Source organism: Nanorana parkeri, unplaced genomic scaffold (genome assembly GCF_000935625.1).
Source record: "Nanorana parkeri isolate BGI_ZX_2015 unplaced genomic scaffold, ASM93562v1 scaffold36, whole genome shotgun sequence".
NCBI classification, from domain to species: domain Eukaryota; kingdom Metazoa; phylum Chordata; class Amphibia; order Anura; family Dicroglossidae; genus Nanorana; species Nanorana parkeri.
The window spans coordinates 1,838,944-1,859,845 of NW_017306304.1; positions in this window are offsets into that span (position 1 = coordinate 1,838,944).

Here is a 20,902-nt window from a genome sequence, read left to right on the forward strand (position 1 = left end):
GTCACTGCAAACCATTACAGGTAGCACAGTTACAATGGAAGAAAGCATTTGAGGGTGGATTTTTCATTTCTATATTTTTTTATTTATACTTTGTTGAGCTGCTGAGAAAGTTAACTTAAATTACTTTAGTGCTTCAGGTGTGGACTGTGAAGTCTACCTAATGCAGCTTTCTGTGACGAGGAGACAACAATGCTGCACTGCACCTGAGTTCAAAATAGAGTTATCACCCTCACATAGGCTTTACCTGCTTGCACTACATTGGGATGGAAACATGCTGCAGGGGTGTAGGTATTAGCTATTGTCACTGCCGATTCACAAGCCTGTATATTTACAATCCTGCCCACAGCTTACTGGATTGGCAACACTTCAGGCAAACAGTTAAATACACAGATAAAAAAAATTTTCAAGAGAGGATTTGTATTTCTGTCTATTCGGTCCTGATATTTACACACCCTCCTCACACAGCACAGCCAGGTGGATAACATCACTTACAGTTCAGGAATACAGTGGTATCCTCTCCAACTCCAGCCTGCTTGCTGGGCTGTGACAGAGCAGAAGCAGACTGATGACATCATCTATTTGCTCGCTCTACTCTCTCCTACATTGGTGTTTCAAGAGAGCAATATTGACCCAAGTACAGGTACTTCTAAAAGGTGCATTAAAGTAAATGTAATTTATTAATTAATACAGAGCTGCATTGATTTGATATATTCTTGAAGTTCAACTTTAATGACAACAATCATTTACATTGCAATCAGCCATTAATCAAAAATTCCCTCATTTACTGAAACAAAGGTCGCTCACATAAAAGTAGAATTTAAATGTAATTAAAAAACTTTTAGGGTTAAAGGGTTTTCCATACTTTGATCTGGCTACATGTATTGATTTGCTTTTCAAACCTTATGACATTACCCACATTTCACCAACAGTGTAAAACCATTGTTTGTACTAATACATTCAACTAATCTGGTAAATATGGTTACAATTGTATATAAAATTAGGATAAAGCATAGTTTAAACCGAGTATTATTAATCCTTAATCACAACAATTTGTATGTAAGCAAGTAGAGGATATGTAATCAAAACCAGAGAGACTTAACAAGCCACGGCAAAATTAATATAATTCAGATGCCAAAAATGTAGAGAAATACATATGGCAGCCATGACATTAATATGTGAGGTGGCCTGAGAATTTCAGCTTATTAGAAAAGGATTACAGGACTAGTTAAGTACTGGAATGGAATTAGGCAGAGATAGATTTGCCACCTGGGAATTTCCAAACTGTCAATTGCCTGAAAATGACACAGGCTGGTGCAATTCAAATTTCGTGTATTCAGCAAGTGAATTGTGACCTGCACTCTAAGTCATTTAAAATCACATATGCTTGCCTCGGATCTGTGTATCTTTGCTGAGATTTGGATAAACATGGTACCAGCATGATAAAAGTGTTCAACCAGTAATGTGTGTACTCAGTAAACCTGCTCATATCTGGACTGTGTAATACATTGATTTCAGTGGCTATCCTATATCTGCTTGGGAATTGCATGATTTTGATTCAAAATTCAGATGTTTGATGATTGCATATGGCCATGTACTCATTTACAATCTTATACCATTTACCATACATAAGGTTGACACCAAGGAGCTGATTTGCTAAAGGCAAATAGGCTGTTCACTTAGCAATCTGAATTTTCACTTTGCAGGGAAAGTATCCTTTACTTTATTGAATGAGGTAAATCTCTACTAACTTCCATCATCCAATAATTTGCAAGCACAAATACTGCATTTTTAATTTTCCCTGCATGTAATTCGGTATCCTTTGCAAAGTAAATTTTTACCACATTCAATATGCTAAGTTAAAATTCCCTTGCAAAGTGTGAAAACCTTTTTCTCCCTTGATACATCAACCCCATAAGTCTAAATAATCCATTTTGTAACTGTACATGTTCATGCACAAATATTTAAGGATTTCCTAGTTTGATCTTATCTGATATATATAACCACCTTTAGATATAGGAAGATAACATAGGGGGTTATTCACAAAGCTGCCTAGGGCAGCCGTGTGAATAACCGACCCGAAGTGAAGTGAGCCGAACGCTGTTCAGCTTTTCACTTCAGGCTTGTACGGCTTGCTGCGGCTGAGTTCGGGTCAACCGAACATGGCCAGCATGTTCGGCCGACCCGAAGTGCAGAAGGAGTTCGACTCAGCTGATCCAACTTCTGGATTGGCTGAGCCGAACCTCCGGCAGACTACTCACTGCTGTTCGGCCTATTCTCATAGAGGCCGAACAGCAGTGAGTGAATAGCTGAAAGCCACCGAGCGTAAAATTGTAAAAATAAAGTAGAAAATGATTGTCACTGCTAGCTCTGCCCAACTGTTTTCTATTGGCCAGGACCAGCTGTCATTACAATGAGAGCTTGTCGGAGTCGGCAGTGATATCAAAGCCGGCTCCGCTAAGCTCTTATCATAATGACAGATCAGTGTTCCTGGCTATCCAGTAACCAGGGGACGCTGTACTGTCATTACGATGAGAGCTTAGCAGAGCCAGCTTTGATATCACTGCCGACTCCAACAAGCTCTCAGTTACCCTGTCAGTAGCAGGCTGTCGGCCAGCCTCAGCTTTCAACTCATTTACCTTCGGCTCGACTGAGCCGCTCGGCCAACTTCGGGAGCTGTACGGGCTATAGTGAATAGCCTGTAACGCAGCCCTTAAGTTCTACTAAACTGAACCGAAGCTAGCCGAAGGATCAGCCGAAGCTACAGCTAGATCCTTCGGCAGCTTTGTGAATAGACCCCATAGTCTTTTCATTCATCACACTAATATAAAAAAGTACTGGGCTAGCAGTTAGTAAAACCTCTACTCCAACTCAGAATCAAAAAAACATTATTTCAGGAATGATCCTCAAGAAAGTGTTGCCATGCCACAGAGGGAGGTAAAGGGTTTATCACGCGGTAAAGTCAAATCTGCAAAGAGAAGGGGAATTAGTTCTGCTACCACACTACTACTACTAGTTACACTACTACTAACATTCCACAAAAAAACAGAAAAAGTGAAACATCAAGGGTAATCAAGAGTTTTGTAACATAATGACCTTGCTGTACACATATATTTTGTATCTCCATAGGTCTAACAGGTCTATTATAGGTCTATAATTAAATAGTAGTTTAAACAATTTAAACAAAGCTCTAGCTCAGAAGTTGAAAGTTTATATGTTTTTAAACAGTTGTTTTATTTTTGTATATATAATGTACAAATAATGTTTGTTTCACAAATACATGTTTCCATATGACAAAGGATCCCTAGAGCATAGTAGATCAGCTAAGCTCTATTTATGTGATTGAAACCTGGGCCTGACCCCTCTGATATCGGATGAGTCTCTGCTGTGATTGACTGCTGTCAATGTATAGACTTAATTTTTTTGTTGTTGTAGATAGTGTAGGAAGGGTTAAACCGCTACCAGGAAGTGAGAAGAAATCTCTACAAATTGAGGAGAATTCTTCCCTACTTTTTCCAAAACTAACATAAAAGGTTTTGGCTATATATTCCTGTCTGTCCATACTTAATATACTTACTCAACTGGGAAATCATATACAGCATATTATAATGCAAAGGTAAACTGCAAACTGTATACTACATTCATGTGATGTCCAAACAAAAATACCACCAAACTGTTTTGTACAATATCGATATCTAAATACTGGGGGTTTATAAACTAGTGATGTTTAGCATGTATTGTAATCACAAAAAAGACATGAAATTAATGCAATTTGCCAAATGAACAGCAATTACATGTGTAACGAGGGGTAATGTGATTATATTAAAAAAACTTTGGGGGAAAGGGACATATGCATGTAAGGCATAGAGCGGAACAAAAAAATGAAGTCTATAGGACTGCTGTTTTGGGGCAAATTAAAATGATTTGCAGTGAATATTGTAAGAGATGCAGAATGGTACAGTCTTTTTATATGCCGGAGTGAAAACAGATGAACAATGTCAGCTCTACTGACAAAAATACTGCAATGTGCAGCAGGCTGGTAATCTCTTCTATTGGTAGTTTAGGAAATAGACTGGCACTATAATAACTATAGTAAGAGCCCAATCTGTGTTGCAGTCTAAAACAGGTGATTGTACCTGACACTAAATTATTTATTATTATTATTATTATTATACAGGATTTATGTAGCGCCAATAGTTTGCACAGCGCTTTACAATATAAGGAATATAATCACAATACAATTCAAGACAAGATGGTAAGGAGGGCCCTGCCCATGAGGGCTTACAATCTAAAAGGGAGGGGCAAGTGATACATGAGGAGGTAGCTGTGTGGGGATGAATTGTTTGAGAAAGTGATAGTTCAGTGGTTAGGGTGAGGTGGTATAGGCTTCCCTGAAGAGATGAGTCTTAAGGAATCGCCTAAAGGCAGTCAGAGTGGGAGATAGACGGACAGGTTGAGGTAGAGAGTTCCGTAGGATGGGAGAGACTCTAGTGAAGTCCTGGAGGCGACCATGGGAGGAGTTGACGAGGGACCTGGAAAGCAGGAGGTCTCAATAGCTGAAAGATCAGTTTGAGAGCATACCGACATGACTCTCCTTTAAACAAATGCTAAATTGCTGAAGTTGCTATTAACACCATACACATAACTATTCAACTCTTCTCCCCTTCTTTAAAATTGCAGTAATTCATGTGCCCTGCAGCAGATGATAGGAAAGCTGTCTTCTAGTTCAGAGAGGATGCTATGGATAATTAAGTGACCTGTTAATTGACTGTTTTTGCTTAGCTAGGATTCCAAGAAAAATGATGCTATTTAGACAAAATTAAAGTGTTTTTTAAAGGGTGCAATAATAAAAACAAACTCTTGGATGCTATAGCAGTCGCAAGGATTTTTCCTTTTTAGTCCCGGCTACCTGCTCTATAGTAGAAGTGATTCAGATGGCTCTACAGATCACTGTACTGTAAGGTGCTACCTCCCCCTGCCTGATTTCCCTTCTTCAGCTATGTGTTCCAGACTTACCTGTCCCATTTAGGTTCCCCAGGACATTCATGACGGGTGTCAGGAGGGAGAGCAGTAGGAGATCTGTTAACATCCATTCACTGATCCTCCCTGTGAACAATGAACCCAGAAGCAGCTCTGAGAATTTCTGGGTTCAGAGCTGTCAAAGCTTGACTGCACTGTCTATGCTCCACTTGTTTTAACAGACCGCAGGTGTAAGAAAATGAACGATTGCGCCGTGCATATTAGTTATCACAGCACATGCTGGAGTGAGAGCAATAATTCTAGGGCCATCATTTATTGTTAACTCTAAAATGATGACCTGTAAAGGCTTTTGAAGAATCGTCTATTGACAAGTTTGGGTATCATAGTGTTTTGACATTTCACAGACTTTCACAATTTTGAGAGGCTCCATATATATTTTGTATCCATCTACTCAACACAACTTTATCTGTTATATTTTACCCAAAAATTGGGATTATATTGCGTTTGTATGCACTAAAATTAATTTCAATGAGGGGCATTGATCAAAACTGGAGCAGACAAAATCTGGAGCAGTTACTGATAGCAAGCAATCAGCTTCTATGTTTCATTTTCAAAGCCTAACTGAACAATCTGAATAAAGAATCTGGTTGGTTACTATGGCCATCTGCTCCAGATTCTGTCTGCTCAAGTTTTGATATATTCCACCAATGTATTTTTTTAACTAAAAATATAGCGCAAATATCATGTGACATAAAAATTGATTTCTTCAAGTAATGAGAGACAACTTGATTGCAGAATGTAAATAAACAGAGGACAGGATCTGAGAGACTTTCATGTTCAGAAAAAAAAAAAATGGTTTCACTCAAAGGCTTTGTATCTATTTTTGTCATTTAGAGCTGTTGACAATGTTCTCCAAATCTAATTTCAAACTATGCAGTTATTTAATAAATTAATCCTGAATATATGTACAAACATTACTCATTCTTCACATGACTTGTTGTAAGCTAATAAAGGTGAACCTCGAGTTAACAGAACAAAATTGCGGTATGTCCAGCCATCATTCTAGTTCGAAACTGGACATCAAAGAGAGAAGCACATATGGTTTTGACATTTATAAAGATGGTAGGTGAACATGAAATAGTCTGATTGAAAATGTATTTCCAAAGTAAGAAACAGTAGTTCACAAAAAGTATAAAAAGAAGATTAATTTTCAATTTGGAATTCCTAATAAATGGAACAAGCTCATTTTTACAGCTTCCTGAAATCCATGATCAATTGATAAGGTCATGCAGTAAAAGTGAAGTTTAAGTGTATGTCAGGGCAAAAAAACAAGCATATGCAGTACATTGATGAAATACATGCATATTTCCACATGTTTATCCCTAAAGACACTACCAGTACAAAAAAATACCTGTTGATCTGCCAGAAATACACTCAAGTTCTAATGTGGGCTGACAACAAAGCATTTTTTGTTCATGTAGTGGTGTCAGTCCTGCCCAGATGTGTTTTACTAAACTACTCAAATCCTCCCACTCTCTTCCACTCTACAACATAGACACTAAAGCTAGTCAAACACAGCTTGAATTTACACAGGCCAGCATTCGCTACCAATGTGCATTAATAAGCCTTAGCTGATTCACTAGTTTTCCTTGCTTGTACCACATTTGATAGGTCCTGAACACTGCTGACCAGGAACATCCCATAAGAGCTGCAGTTATGGAGTTGCTCTGACCAAGTCATCTAGGCATCACAATTTGGCCCTTGTCAAAGTCGCTCAAATACTTATACTTGCCCATTTTTTTGGCTTTTAACACATCAACTTAAGGGACAAAATATTCACTTGCTGCCTAATATATCCCAACCACTTCCAGGTGCCATTATAATGAGTCAATGTTATTCACTTCATCTCTCAGAAGTCATAATGTTATGGCTGATCGTTGTATAAATGTGTGACTTGCAAGTATGGCTCTGCATTACAGTCACTGTAATTGGTACACTGTAATTCTGTACCACAGTTGTAACCTCCTACAGCAATGGCCCAGCAGCCAGTGGGATAGATGTGGCCCTTTACTTGAACTCCATTAAAACAAATATGGCAATCACACAAATCAATTTGTAACTAGCTTTCAAAGTAATGTGCACATGGAAGGGCTTTCCACAATACAAACACAAAAACTTATTGCAAAATATGCAGAAGCCACACTACCTCACCATGGCTCCTCTGTGATGTGTTGTCCTAATCTTAATCTATGATAGCATCCATTTTGAAGTATATATAGCAATGGACAGATTGAGTGTAGGTATAACCTACCATCCTACCATCCTTCCTTAAAGGCAAAGGGAGACACCATAAGCACAGCACATCACAATGGCACCTAAAGCCCCCAGTGTGCTCCCCACACCAAATCCAGCAAAATTAATATGGCAACTGCACAAATCAATTTGTAACTAGCTTTCAAAGTAAGGTGCACATGGAAGGTCTTTCCACAATAAAAAAAAATCACAGGACACTTACCAGTTAGCCTACAAAAAAAGCTTACACTGTTAAAAACAGAAGTTTTAGTTGCACAAATTTTGCAAAATATGTGAAAGCCACACTGGATGGTCAAGACTCCTCTGTGTAGCATGATCCTAACTCTAATTTATGAGAGATTACATTGAGGATCCTTAATGAGGCACTGTGGCATCCACATATTTTGCAAAAGTTGTGCATCTAAAACCTGTTATTACTGCAAGTTGTGAGACGGTGTAAGCTTTTATTGCAGGCTAGCTGGTAAGTGTGCTGGTAAATGTTTATATATGTGTTTATATTCCTTTCACTGACACAAATGATGGGGCATAATTCCTTCCTTTATGGGGTAAGCTAAAGCAGAAAGCAACTATCTTTAAATATTTTTTCAAGTTATGCTATCTGAATGGGGGCATACAATAGGTATTATCTCAATTTGGCTGTTAAAGTAGAAATACATTTTAAATAATATATCTTGACAACTAACACCTTTTATATATTTTCTGAAATGTTATTCCTTAACTGGAGTCACCTTTTTGTCTATTTGGCTAAATTAATTGTCTTGTTTTTTTTTATTATAGATGTATTATTATTATTATCATTGCCTATCTTGCAGAACTTTTTATGTAGGTCACCTTATAGAACATAATGAAATTGTATTTAAGCAGCTCATATAATTCTAAGTTATATGAAGCAATCAAATATAACCCCCAGAGGCTTAGTATATATGAACAGCATATTTTACATAAACAGTTGTAATAGAGTATTCACACAAAATATACATGTATGCATGGGCGACTTTGACTTATACTGTAAAATATTACAAGCAATAAGACCTGCAATGACATAATTTAAACCCCGTAACTCATAATCCCAACAATTTAGACAACATAGCAGGCCTATCCAATAATGTATAACAAAAAAGGGAGGAAAAAAAACATATGGTATCAGTGCAGATTGGAAAGAGAGCTCAGTGTCAAAGGTCGACACAGTGAGAGGTTTTGCTCTTTAATAGGTTATCTGTAGATCTGCAAAGCCAAAGCGTAATTGGGTTCTGCAGTATGATTTTGGTCTGTAATTGTGTATGATCTTTGACAGTTTCACATTCAAGCTTGGGAGATTTCTCTAACTTGTTATCACTGTCAATATAAATTTTAACTGAAATGATATCTATTTGACTGATAATTTGTTTGGATAAGAAAATAGCAACATAAAAAAATAACGTAAAAAAAACAGACACACACACAGATTTGATTTCACATGTTTGGTAGTATATCTAGTTGAACAGAACAAAATTAATTACTTTATGAGAAAAATGTCAGTTCTACCACTGCACTTAACTTAGAATTGCTGAGTTTGCATAGTATTACTTAGGTTCAATTTTTCTGGACAATCAAAATCACATATTAACTTTCACAAGGAAACACAAGTTTTTTTTTCAAAACAAGAGAAAACCATATTTTTGTTTCTTCATTTTTATACAACATATGCAAATTGACATCTGAGTTATAGATTAGGCATTTTCAACATAATACACAAACATATGTTTCTACAGGTCAGCATGCAGATTTTTACCTCCACATGTCTTCAATAAAAAAAAGTGCTTATTTTTAAACAGGTTCTCGAACTGCTTGACACTGACCAAAAGAAATGATTAGCAGAAGTGTATTTCACATGGTGGGTTTAGTTGAAAACCTTATGCTGCCTACAGTGTTACCCCAAGATATCATCCAGTTACCACAATGCATACATGAAAATTCATGAAGGTTTGAACACTCCCTGGGTCTTCATTGCTGCTCCTACCCACCTAAAAGAGAACTAAAGCCAGACTTTTTTTTTCCTTTAGTCCTCTTTTGGGTCAAAAGAGTACATTTACTAATGTACTCCTGTGACCCAAAGCCAGCATCTAGTGGGCTACTGCCTGCTATTTGCAGAGTTGTGCTGCAATTGGGAAAGATCCCAACAATATTGTCGGGATCCACCCCGCTGCCTGGACAGCTGGCTCTGATTGGGTCAAAAGAGTACATTTACTAATGTACTGCTGTGGCCCAAAGTCAGCATCTAACGGGCTACTCACTCATAGAGAGTTAAAAGAGCTATAGCTGCCTGGAGTCTGTTTAATGGGGCCTGCTGTCAGCAGTGAAAGGGTTAATGATTAATTCTAAATAATTACATTTCAAATAAAATCAGATTGGTTAAAGGTTTACTGGATTTTAACCATCCATAAGGCAATAGAGTTGATTACCGTGTTTCCCCGAAAGTAAGACATCCCCCGAAAATAAGACCTAGCGCTATCTTCGGGGATGTCTGTAATATAAGACCTACCCCGAAAAAAAGACCTAGTTCGGGGTAGGTCTTATAAGGAGCAGAAGCTGTTCACTAATCTGAGCCATGTCCTTGAGCCAAACACTGGAACACTTATCCATCATTTGACTCTGGGGGGTTGATTTACTAACCTTTTAAACACACCACGAACGTGTATACACCTCTGTAGTGTGTTCCCTCCCAGCATGATCTATGGGAGGAATCGAAACACCTTTGTAGTGTGTACACACCCAGCAGGTGTGTTGTTCAAAGCCCTGCAATGAATTGCAAGGTAATGTGGTGTAAATTAGCTCTATGTTATGTTGCTTGCGTTGATGAATGCAGGAATGTAAATGCATGAGCTAACCATTTTTGTCTAAACTGTGAAGCAGCATTATATATGCATCATGTGCATGATTTTTCCATATATGGGATTAGTGGAAATATGCTTTTAGAGACTTTTTGGTTGATAAATACGTTTTGCTGTGTGAAAATCACACACACCTGGTGTGTGTGTGTGTTTAGGTTAGTAAATCAACCCCTGGATCTCAGTAGTAGCACTGTTGGGCAGAGTGATCTCAGCAATGTCATTACTACACAGTGGCACAGAAAAAAAGATCTCGGACAAGGCATAGATACTAAGGCAAAGACATTAATGCTTTGGGGAAGGTGTGGGGTGGAAGAGGGGGACAATACATTGACCACTAATGATTTGAGGGGGGAGGGGTAAAATATTCAATCCACTTTCCTTTTTTGAAAGATGGGGGGATTACACTGACAACTAATGCATTGGGAGTACTGAACACATAGTTACATAGTTACATAGTATTTGAGGTTGAATAAAGACAATGCATTCCCCCAAAAAACACTAATGTTTTTTGGGGGAAGCAGGAGGATGCACTGAACACTAATGCTTTGGGAGCTTGATTTTACCTGCCACTGATTATAATGGTTGTCGGGAGGGGAGGAGAAATCTTTTTACCACTGACCTCAAATGATTCAGGGAATATTTTTAACTCCTTGTGACTAGCAATGTAAGGTCAATATGTTACAAGTTGTATACTCTGACCATTACACTCTGTACACTATATTGTATGTTACATAATTCTGACTAAAGTTTTATTGTCTTAAAGTGGAAGGTCTCCCTAGAAATCATCAGTGAACACTAAACAGCCATATAACGCATGGACTTTGATGAATGCAAAGCACCATGTTTGACATCTTTCCACACTATGGTTGCACAGCTCACAGCACTGTTTTGTGTCTGGACCATAGAGATAAATCTTCAGAATGGTGTCACACATTGAATCTAACATTAGATTTTAAAATTAATCCAGGCATTTCTGACTCTGCACGCTATTTAATAAGTTCTTTGGAGATGTACACTCACACTATGTTTCTTTCCACACAACAGCTAAAGAAGTTTAAAAAACATTTGCAGCACAGCATCAAGTTGCAGTCTTCTCTCGACTTTGATACGTGTATGCATAACTAGTGGTATAAGAAAGTAATCCCATGTATGAACCCATAATAAGAAGCATTTATGACTTTATTACTGTTTGGTGTATGAGTTATAATGCGTAAAAGTATGCACTGCTTATAATTGTTTTATCATTTTATTAAATGCCATCAAAGAAAATATTTAAATTAGTAACATGTAAAGTTATCAATGATAGGACCAAATAATAGAGACACCATAAAGCAATTAAGATTGATTTATTTTACAGGTTAAAAAGTTTATAATTCACAGAGCCGTGAAACAAATATTTTCCTATTGTTTTAGTCTCCATGATTAAGCAGTCAATGCTGTCAGTTATGTTCTTATAAGCCTAGTTGGATCTATTTCATGTTAGAGAAAGAGCTCAGATAAATCCAGGAAAGCTTAATGTTTATCCAATGTGAAAATAATTACTCAAAGTGTTATTCTTAATCCAGATAATTAGAGCAAGGAAGGGAAGATCAGTGTCATTGTGAATTATTCCCTTGCAATTGACTCTTGGTCCTTGTAAGTTTCAGGTGAAGATGGGAATGGATAAAGGTTAGATTAAATATAATCCAAAGTAGCTGCAGCCTTAATCTGTTATGATACAAGGATGATCACTTAAAAAGAGCTGGTTCGTAGAAATGTTTCTGGTTGGATAAGATGCTGCTCAGCTGGGACTAGCCTTAAACAATGCTTAGCACCATGTCACTGTATGTGTAAGCACTTCTGCATGACTGCACAGTGTCATATTATTCTCACACAGTTTTCAGGATTTCAGTCACCATTATGATACAGTAAACACATGAACTTGCTTTCTTTCTAACTGATTAGATACTCAATAAAGCAAAGCCATTATGGTAATAAGGTGTCTGTCATTTAAAGCCTTGTATTTGTGTTAAAGTGATATTAAAGTCAAAGGTTGTTCAGCTATATTAAATGTTGATGAAATCACTTACAATGGATACTGCTTCTTGATGTTTAGAAGTTTTAGTTTCTTCCAGAATCAACTGCTCCTCTGAGCACTGGCCCTGATATCCTGTTTTAGGATGGTGCCCTCCCTCATCCTCTTTGCAATCTACACTGCAGTTGAACAATGCATAATTTTCCAGGACCTACACCAGCTTGGTGGACAATGATGAAGCAACAGCACAATGATGAGCCCATCCCAGAACTCTAACCTCCTGTAGCCCTGATCCCATTGTTAGATTGTGAGCAGTAAGATAAAAATCTGATGAAATCCTAGTGCAGCAGTGCATGGGATTATTGGAAGGCACTATAAAGCAAACTCTTATGATAGTTATACTGTATGTAAAAAGATTTTTTATTTTAAAGAATAATGTCCTAAAAATGTGTCTTATAGTAGCATCTATTGATTAAAATGCTCTATTGTTTAAAATGTATTTCCTCTTTTGCAGCTAATTTGGGATAACACCTGATTAAAAAATGTTTCCTCTACACCCGTGTGGCGGGTTTTATACCGTTGTATTTGTATATTTGTACTTTTGTGCATCAATAAAAATCATATGCTGAAAAAAACACCTGATTAATTTTTCAGTATGCTGTGTGAATAGTAACACATAAAAAAAACATATTATTATACAGAATTTATATAGCAACAACAGTTTACAAACAGACCGCACTATCTGGAGAATTCCAATACTTCAGACTTGACTATTGAAATTCGCAGCAAATCCTGAGTAACGCTGTATGTAAGAGCAAACACAAGCACCCCAAACCCCCAACCAGCTACAATCTCTCACATGTTTCACCCGTAGGCTTATCGATTCCTACCTCTATGAATAAGCCTATGGGTGAAAAATGTAAGGGGTTGTAGCTGGCTGGGGGATTGCAGTGCTGGTATTTGCGGTTAGATACACGGTTACTTTGGATTTGCTGTGAATTTCAATAAAATCTGAAGTATTGGAATTCTCTGGATAGTGCGGTCTGTTTGTATACTACTACATTCCAAGGTGGAGACGCACCTATTAGACCAGCACCTGGGGAGTCCTGATGGTGGCTAAGGAATTGGAGCAGTGAGATTTCTTTTGGCTAAACATATAGAGGGGTTTTCTTAAATTTGAATGCAAAAGTGGAAATCCACTTTAAAGAAACACTGTCACCTTGTCCCCCCTTACCAACAATCCCCTGCTTCTTGCCGGGACAGCTAGCTTCAATATTTGGTACTTCTGGGTACGGGGGAGCATGAAATCTCCTTCCAAGAAACAATGCTCAGGTCTAGCAGTCAATCACTAGTCTTGAGCACTGTCACATGATCACTCTCCTTATTGTACAATACAAGCCAACAGTTGGGATTTCAGTGCCAGCTGCAATGGAAGCACTGAAGGTAAAACTGGTAAGGTGAGTATAACTGGGGCAGGGGGGCCTTTACAGAGACAGTATGTCCTGTATGGGTAATGTAACAAAGTCTCTTTGAGAAATACTGCAAATATAGCTATGTTTACTCCACTGTTGCAGTAATCCTTTTCTATAATGGTTTGTTGGCTGTGCAACAAACCATTGTAGACTAGTATTGGGCCATTCTGGAAGGGAATGTATCCCACGATGGTCCCAAAAAAGTCTGGATGCAGATGCAGGTACAGAGATAAGTAAGAAGTTCAGGTAAAGGGTCTTAGTGCAGACTCGTTCAGAAGAGGTGGGGGTGTGGGTTAGAGGATTATATAGGAAAAGTACAGCTGTCCTTCAAGCATTGAATTTCTATCAGTGTTAGTGAGCAGATAGAAATCCACGTTTTCCTAAATAACTTTCTAATAATCACATAAATTAGGTGTCAGAAGTTCCTGCCAACATCACTAATGAAAGAAACAACTTGTTTTGAAATCTGTTGTCAGTTTACATTTTAGTGGCACGTGCACGAAAATGTAAGGTCTATTTTATACATTATCCCCCCCTCCACCTCCATGCCAAACTATTGCATCATACCTGTAAAAAAATAAAAAAAACTGCAGAGAAAAAAAAAAGAAGATGTACTTACTTGATGACTTGTGCAATGGAGAAACTGATATCAAAATACTTTCAGTGAGATCCTTGGAGGAGCATTTTGTCATGAGATTTGGGATCCTCATGGTTCTCGGAATCTCACTGGTTTGTGCTGTCATCCTCACCTAGGCACCACAGGTGTAATCCAGGTATAAGGTAAGTATATGTTCTATCTTTTCTTCATGGGTGTCTCTTTTTGTTTTACAGGTATGATGTCATGCTTTGGGTAATAATCTTGCATTTTTGCAAAAGATTTAATGCAAATCATGATTTTTTTTAAAATTCTTTATTCATCGAACATGGCTATTTTTAGAGTTATATCTTTCTGTAAAAACAGTTGGTGTTATTCTGGCTCAGGGTCAGGTTTTCATTGTCCAATTCAGAACATCCCTCCTTTATCTCTTTCCTATATTTTTCTTTTTTGTAATTCCCTCATCCATTCTCACAAAGCCAGTTCCTTCTGAATGCGAACTCTGAGCTACTTATCCCCTGTCTGACATCACTTAATTTACTCACTTTCATTTATTAAAGGAGAGAGAAATGTCAAGGAGAAGGGATGGCCATCATATGTCACATTCGTGACTGAGAATGAGGTCAACTGTTAATATGCAAAAGGATAGTTTGTAAACTAGATATGACTAGCTATGACAAAAAAAGAAGAAGATAGGACATTCATATTGGTTATGCTTAAGTTTTAATATAGAAATATATTAATTACTCAAATTCAAGAACTAATATAGTCAATTATTCTGATTTAAGAACTCTGAAGTAATCTGAACTGATATATTGATTATATTTTTTTTTTCCTTTTTATGTATTATTTAAATGATGACAATAAGTTTTATCACATCTTGAACTTACTTAGAAATAAAAGTTAATGTACTCCTTGTTCACTTGACTGATAACGGAAATGACTGATCTATCAACTATAACTTGTAACTATCGACTGTTATCAATAGTAAGAGTAATTTACTGTCTGTCCTCTGACATTCATCATCTAATTTAACCTCTCTAATAGAAAAATACGAATGTTTTCCTCTTATAATTACATTTTTTAAGCAAATTATTCTATTTTGTGCACAGAATTTAAATTTTCTGCTTATACTTCAATCTGAAAATATCCTTGAGCTCTAGCATTACTTGGGCATTAGTTGGGGTTGGTGGGGCACTAATAAGGGGTACTTATCTACCCCTGCTCTCATTCCCCTGGGTTAGGGGGCAGACATCTAGGGTGCCCTTTATTATTATTACGTGGCCTTCAATAAGTCCCACTTGAGTACTGAATTTGGGGAAGAGGCTCTCAGCATCTCACAAGTTATTTCAAAGATTTGTGTATTTTTAATGTTGCCCTTTAGGCCACATAAAAAGAATGTCTCCTTTATAAGCAGCATTTAAAAAAATGTAATAAGAGTCTGTAAATTAGTTTTGAAAAAGGCCAGAAAAAAGTACACAATTCACCTCTCATAGACTTCAGTGGGGCTTTAGGCTGAGTTCAGTGTTTGCAGACATCCTGCTGGGTTTCCCAAATCTCCTCTGAATTAAACACGACCCAGTTCGCTAATTCCTACATAGGGAGGAGGTCTCTCACCCACCCCACATGACAAAGAGGTAATTTGCCGAGCACCAGCACTATCATGATGGAGGAAGGAAATGAGTAACATAATCTTTTATACCCAGAAGTAGAAAGTATTTATCTGATTTGTGGGAGACCGAAAGAAAGGTGAGTGTACAGTATGTAGAAGAAGAGACATTGAAGTAAATACATACATGTTAGTACCTACATGAATAGATCTTGTTTAATTAACAAGCCTTTAAAATTAAAATAAAATGATGATTAACCCTGTTATTCCTGATAGATATGACTATATGTAAAGATAAGTGGTTAAAATCCAACCACTTAAAAATGAAAAGTCACCTTTTGAACTCATTTTTGAATTGCCCATTTTGTTTCTGATATAACAATGAATTGGATGCATCTTTATTGGCTACATCACAGAGGTCTCATGCATCGGCAGCTGCAATAATACTTTAATACCCTTGGACAACTAAAAAAGAGGCATATATCCTTAGACAACCATGAAAACGTTAGAAATTTGTCATAGCTTAATCTGTACAATAGGTCAGACATGAGATTTGTTTTCAGGAAAGTGCACATTTCAAGAACAGAACATTTTTAACAATGGATTATATGCCATAGCATTCCAGTGCTGTGATAACTACATATTTATTCATCTTTTCTATGAGGTTAATATACGCTATTCCCAAAAAAATGTTAAGCAAAAAGGGCCTGCATCTAGCAATCACAGTTATTTCTGCCTATGTAGAGTTACAAATTTGTTTGATGATTTATTGTAGTAGCCAAACTTACACAGTGATATGAGATGTTTGCAATTCTAGTGATTTATTGCTAACAGTGGAAACAGATGATGTAGACTGCAGAACACTAAAATAAAGATACAAAAGCCTAATAGGGCAAAATAGTAGGTCCAGGTTGCAAAAATATAAACATTGGAAGTCTGAGAATCTGTACTGGACAGCAGTATATAACAGCAGTAACTAATACTTGTTTTAAGAGTCTAAAACCCCTTAACTTTCATAAAGATAATTAAAGAAAGCAAGTGGATTAAAAGATGATCTTTAATTGTGATGGCAAGCTTTTTTAAGGAACAAAAGTAAAATCAGCTAAAGGGGTGTTGCAAAAATGTTGTACCATTTCAGGCATGATTCATATGGCAAGACACAGAGAGCATTGATAGTGTACTAAGGCTGTTACAGATTACTATTATATTACATCAATAAAACTAAACTCCAGTTAAATATACAAATTAAATAAATATATTGGAGCTGTTTACCTGCTGAAGCATTTCTATTTCTGTCCATCCAGTTCTAAGCCTAAGTTCTAAGCCATGCTACCCAGCACAGCCCTGCCAGGCAGGAAAGAACTGATTTTTCTCTGCTACAGTTAAGCAACACTTATAGGCCTTACTTATGCCACCCCTAGCCAGTGACTGGACAGTAAAGAGTGAAGCAGCACAATGATGAGCTCATTGCACTGTCACTTTGTTCTTTTACCCTATTAACCCTTTCGCTGCCAAGCCCTCCGGAACATTTTTCAAATCAGCTGGCCAAGCCATTTTTGAATTTTCTGCAATTTTTTTCCTATTGGTTTGATTTTCAACTGCTGCGTTGCTAGCGTTTGTAAAAGACCCCCCAAACCATATATTTTCTGAAAGCGCAGGCCCGGTAGAATAAAAAGATGGTGATACTAAATTTGTAGGCCCTGCGATAATTGCGCAAATGTTTCTCAAATTAATATTAAACCGATAAAAATACACAATTCAATTGTTAAAATGTAAATGCCAGGTCCGTACGACGTACTGAGCTGGCCAGCTGGAAGCACTTTTGTAGCTCCGTACGACGTACGTCCTTGGCAGCGAAAGGGTTAATGTTTCTTGTTAGCACTAGGGATGGGCTTGATATTCAAGTTGAGTATGAGTTCGGCTCGAACATCGGCTGTTCATGTGTTCAGCACAGTGCCTTGTGAGCCCCGATTGACTAAAGCCTTGCACCTGACCACAGGTTAGGTACAATACTTTGCCCAATTAGGGCTCAGTACTCTGTAAGAGCCATGATTGGTCAAAGTCATGGCTCACCTGTTAGATGCCGTACAACTGTAAACAGTTAGGCAGAGCTAACTGTCACCGCTGGCTCCGCCCAATTGTTTATATTTTGCTGTCATCTATCAAAAAAAATTATTTCTATTTATTTTTTCTTGGTTTATTTATTATTTTGTCGAGACTATCTATTTCAAAAAAAATATTTCTATTTATTTTTTCTTGGTCTATTTATTATTTTGTCGAGACGTTGTCATCATGGACAACGCTGGATGTCGTGATTGACCCTGGGGTTTACATGGGGTCCCTCCTAACATTCCTACCAGATCTAAAGGGTCTTGTATTGTTTGGGAGGGGGAACCACACGCTTTTTTTTCTTTTTAAATTTCATTTATTTCTTTATAAATTTAATTTTTGCTGCAGCAGGATCTATACATTGTACAGATGTGCCACTTTACAGGTAGGTTAAGGGGACCCCCCAGGCACAATATTTAAAGGAATTTTTCCACTTTAAGTGATGTTAAAATCACTGCTCTTTTAAAAAAATACATTTTTTTTAAAGTTTTTTTTATTAATACATGTCCCCAGGGTGGTACCCAAATCCCCATACCCTTTTCATGGCCAATAACTTGCATATAAGCCTTCAAAATGGGGTCAATTGATTTTCAAAGTCCTACCCCCATAGATTTTAATTGAGTTCAAGTTCGAATTTTAACTTTTTCCATGTTCTAAAGTTTGAATTTGAACTGAACACGGGGGTGTTCGGCCCATCACTAGTTAGTACATGAGCACTGCAGCACAACTGTTTTTATGTGCTGCTCTTCTCTCTCACAGTCTGAGCTCTGCTGTCCAGAAGATTACAAGAGGCTGATACCAAACTAAAATTAGGTACTTACACTGCTTCTATTAGTCGTCTAGTAATTAATTATTAATTTTATATCTGCCTGTAATTTAGCTTTAATTGCATCTACCTGTAAAAGGAGAAAGTGTATTCTCACCTTTTCTAGTTCCCTTGCCACTGAAAAATTGCTCTGTTGAGTAGAAATGATCCCATAAAGTCTGCTGGGAAACCAATACTTCCAGTAGAGTCAATCTCTTGCATCTTCTGAAGCTCTTACTGGTCCCTCCTGTTGACCTTTACATTATTACTGTCTCCTGAAGGTGTTGGTTTCCCAGCAGCTTTGAGGGGGACCATTTCTACTAAACAGCTTGACATCAGGCAGCACAGGCTTTTCATCTGTACCAGTAAACATACAGGACACCTAAGGTGGATGGCAGAGTACAAATCTGCACAACATTTTCATAGTATTTACGCTGTGGTAAATGATGCTTTGGGTAAAAGCGCTGAAACTGAAACTTATAAATGGGAAATTAAGTACTGTGGCCACTATAGGTTCTGTAAAAACTGTTAATACACTGAAAATAAAAGTAAATCAATAATAATGAAAGTATATGTAAATCAATCACTAAAATCTCATATAAGCTTTAACATGTTACTATAGAAGGACCAACAGAGTTTTTTATGTGCCAGTCCCCTCACTATAAAAGTCAGGGTTCCCAGTGGCCTTTTGCCAGTGTATGTGGAGATCTAACGTACATAAGGAAAGCTGACAGAGTACTGTTTGCAGGGGGAGATAGATGCTGTTATACAATACTAACCTGTGCTATATACAGTTCTATAAATTGTTATAGTGTGCTAAATTATTACAGTGAACTGCAGTGTGTTAGGGTTCCATATTATTGTGTACTGAACTCTGTGTACTGAACTCACAGTGCATAGATTTTTAAGGCTACCTTTTTTTGTGTGTGTCAGCAACAATTTCACTTGCTGTTTAGCCGCTGAGTCCTTGCTGTTTCTTTTTTGTTTTCTTATTATGGTTTTATTTTTCTATAATATCATGCATTCATGTTTCTTATTTAGTTTCGGTTTAAAAAAAGAAAAAAACAAAAAATAGGGTTAGGTTTAGTGTTTCAGGGTTGGGGTTTAGTGTTTTAGGATTTACTTCTTGAAGGAGATATATGACAAAATCATTTTGTTGGTGTCTTTTTTCTTTACATTTCTCTTTTTTAGGGAGTGTGGGTGTTTGGGGTTTAATTGAATCACCAGATACTGAAAGTGACTTTCAGTGTCTGATGACGAATTTACCAACGAATTGCTATCGCTCAATTCTGCAAGTGATTCTAATTCACTATTGCTGTTTTCTAGCTGGTCTAAAACTGCTTTTGACCTAAGGGGACGCTTTTTGGATGCTATGGACGTTCTCAAGTTTCCAGGCAGAAAGAACAGTAAAAGTGCAGGCAGGGCACTGGACAAAGCTCTAGGGACAAAATTTAAGTGAAATAGTTTGATACATAAGTGTAATTACAGCAGATTGCATTGTATTCTGTGTAAATGTCATTTTTCCCTTTTGAATTTCCCGCCGGCTCCGCCCCCCGCTGTGATGCCCGAAAACGAAACTAAAACTCAGATGCCGGCAGAGGACACCGCGGGCTCGCAGGGACAAGGTAAGTGTCACTTTTCTGTGCATTCCCGAGTCTGGCTCGGGGTTACCGCTCCTGGTACTGAAAGTTAACCCCAAGCCAGACTTGGGAATACCGCCAGGGAGGTAAAAAGGAAGGACATGACTGCCTTTTCTTTCTAGCAATGTGCATGTTATACAGCCAAAGCACACAGGAGAGGTTTTGGAGTAGCTTTTCTCTTTCCTGGCACAGAGCAGCACATTTTTCTCGGGATCTAAACCCTCTGTTGCCCTACAAGCTGACATGAAGGAGTTAGCTGAGTTATTTCAGCATAGCAAGGGTAACTTGATGCAAGATGATGCTCAAGAATTCTTGTTATCAAATGTTGAGGACAGAGAGTACCAGGAGAGGGAGGGGACAATAGGCAGAAAGCAGAAATTGCCATTCACATTTCTGCAACTGCAGTTTACTGTCAAGTGTGTTTGAGCGATAAGACGGGTGGGAATGGTGAGGTGGCACAATGTACTAAGTGAATGGAGAGTGTTCTATTCCACTGGA